Raw genomic sequence first — 2,804 nt, forward strand, 5'->3', positions numbered from 1 at the left:
CAGAGGGGCTAGAGCATGGCCATGGTTCTCTTGCACTTCCACTTCCTGCTGCCCCCAAGGTCTCTGGGATTTGCACTACAACATCACAGAAGCAGGACTCTGCAGGGTTGCTCATCATTTCCTCTTCTTACTTCCAGGTGCCTCCACAGTAGCAGCTAGCAGTAACTTTCAGCAAACTGGGCAGAGCAGGGCAGCTCTGTACTCAGGGAAAGCTGGGTTTAACCCTCCTCCCTTGGCTAAGACCCCAGTCAGGGTTTGCCGGGGGGGAAGTCCCTGCCTTTCTCTCCTCTGCCCCCCCGCCAAACTTTCTCTGCTGGAGCAGACAGCACAGCCGAGTCCAGGGCTGCAAAGCATGCTGGGATTTAACGTGAACCAGGAAGGAGCCTGGGACAGAAGTTTCATAAACCAGTTTGACCCAAATCAGTTAAGTCTCATAGAACATTCAACCAGGTTTATCTTAAACCAGTTTCAGCCATTTTGAAACCAGTTTATGTGTACTGAGCTTCTGTTCTGTTACAGGTTTAAACCCATTTCTGATTACTTAAATCGGTTTACATGTAACTTCTGTCCCTAGCCATGAAGAGATAGGTTTGGATTGCATACAGTGTATACATACTGCATTTGGAGAGTTGAGACCTCTATGATTTTTTTTCCCAAAAGGCACAGGTATGACATGATTTAAAAAAACAAAAAACAAACCTAAAAATCTTCTAATGGTTTGCCTTACAATTGTATGTTTTAATAGCCAATATGGCAATGATCACGTTGCTAGGACAACAAGTTAATTGTTGCTGTATCTGGCCAATGTCTAATATATTTAAAAGTCACTTTTTACAAATTGAAAATAATTAGAGATCCCTTTAAAGTAATGACAACAAGTGATCCTTACCAATTTTCTTTGATGACTCCAAAGGCTAGGACATAGGACTGCTCTTAGAATGGACAGCATTTGATTTCTGGCTAAGAGTAGAAATGGAATTGTTACAGGGTTTCTGATAGAGTTTTCTGGATGCTGCATTTTATTTTTATTAAAATAAAATGGTTAATAAAATACCTTCTTAGTAAAATATTTCCTATCTAAAAATACTGGCCATAATTTTGTAAAATGCACTTGTGGATGAACCTCTTATCTAAAATATAGCACAAACAGTTTCTGATTTTGGCACAGATGCTATAGAAGCTACAAGACAGTCCCGAACCTGCTGCTTCATGTGCAAAAAAATAAGAATGTCAGGCAATGTTTGTTTTCATTCTTTTGGGGGAAAAAAGAAAAAGGGGCATACAAAATTGAAGTGTGACTTCTTTTGATGGCTAACACGTGCAAATAGCCATAATGTCAAAGGGTGGCACACTGGGTATACAAGCAGCTTTTTTGTGTGTGAAACAAAGACTGGCAGCAACATTTTCAGCTTGGGAGGGATGGCAAAGGATCCTTTGGTAAATTACTTAGCTACTGACACCTTTTCCACTGTTCTTTTTCTCATTTATTCATTCTACTTATTTATTCTGACCTAAATCCAAATGAGAATGTCTATCTTGGGCTCTGATATGATGCCACATTTTTACCCAAAACTTAAATTAGCTTAGCAACAAGCAAAGTGAAACTTCCCAGAGCAGAATTTAGGGTCTGGGGATACAGGCCATCTCTCTCTTTTTTTTTGGCACCCTTGGATCCTTATCACTACTAGTGAAATCCTAACACAGGAAGTATTGTATTAACATTCAAGGGGTGCACCTACACATGCAATTAACGCTCTTTGGCTTTACTGTGCAGTAAATTTACTACCTCCATTTACTGCACAGTTAGCACCTGCACATGTAGATGGTGATGCTTTACTGCTCAGTAGATTAATCTCATGTATACAACCAAGGATAAGGCACATAGATATGGTTCAAATCAGAACCGATCAGAATTGACTGAGATTTTAGACTTTTTACGAAAACCATTTATTCACCCAGGCCAATAACACTAGTTTCTTTGTGGTATTATAGCATATATTTCTGGGTAAGGTTAAAAACTGTACTCTTTTTTTTTTTTAAATTATCATCCTCCTAGTTTTAATCCAGCTAAGATAAAGTACAGTTATGCAAAAACTCATCTAATAACGTCAGGTTTTCCTGAAGGTAAGTGTATATTGTACCAACATTTTAACAAATATTTTACCACAACTGTTTGACTCCAAATTTTTGATCAAAGCCCCCAAAAGATTCTGAAAAATCTGATGAGAATAGGGGTATTATATGGATGCAGATTGGCAATAGTACTTATGCCCAATCATCCTATTTCTTGAAAAATAAAATACAATCCAAATGCCTCGGACAGGTACCTACTTAACCTATTTCAATGTTTGACACCGGTAATTGAACCTTGTGTCCTATTGCTATGCACGGTATAATAACATTTGGCATTCCAAGATCACCAAACTGAGTTTTACTGAGTTCAATATTACTATGCACGATATCTCATATTCTCCTTCCCCCAAGAAACAAATAACTCATTTTATAATTCAGACTATAATTTGCAGATAAAAATCAAACTGCATGAATTAAAGTTACATTCTGAACTTTTAACTTACTTAACAATTACTCTTCTCCAGCAAAGCCTTCTGCCCCAGCTATTAGCAATGTAGAGTAAATTTCCTCCTCCTCAGATTATTCTTGACACAGACTACAATGAATCTGCCTTTCCAAGCTAGCTTTCAACAGCAAAAGGAAACTACTTTCAACTCTATACTTATCCACAGGCAAGAATGACCTCCATACAAGAAAAAAAAAACCCCAACAACCCAATCCCCCCCCCCCCC

At 38.4% G+C, this 2,804-nt stretch overlaps 1 protein-coding gene across 1 annotated transcript in view; it reads right to left on the reverse strand.

The window, feature by feature from the left end:
- The window catches only part of KIAA1217 (KIAA1217 ortholog), a 423,945-nt gene extending 421,274 nt beyond the window's left edge, over positions 1 to 2,671 (reverse strand). The window contains exon 1 of the mRNA XM_019508287.1: positions 2,577 to 2,671. The gene's annotated coding sequence lies outside the window, so the exon portion shown is untranslated. The remainder of the gene's footprint in view (positions 1 to 2,576) is intronic.
- Between the last annotated feature and the right edge of the window lie 133 nt (positions 2,672 to 2,804).

The sequence above is a fragment of the Gavialis gangeticus genome, unplaced genomic scaffold, assembly GCF_001723915.1.
Source record: "Gavialis gangeticus isolate Ggan-Ray unplaced genomic scaffold, GavGan_comp1, whole genome shotgun sequence".
NCBI classification, from domain to species: Eukaryota; Metazoa; Chordata; order Crocodylia; family Gavialidae; genus Gavialis; species Gavialis gangeticus.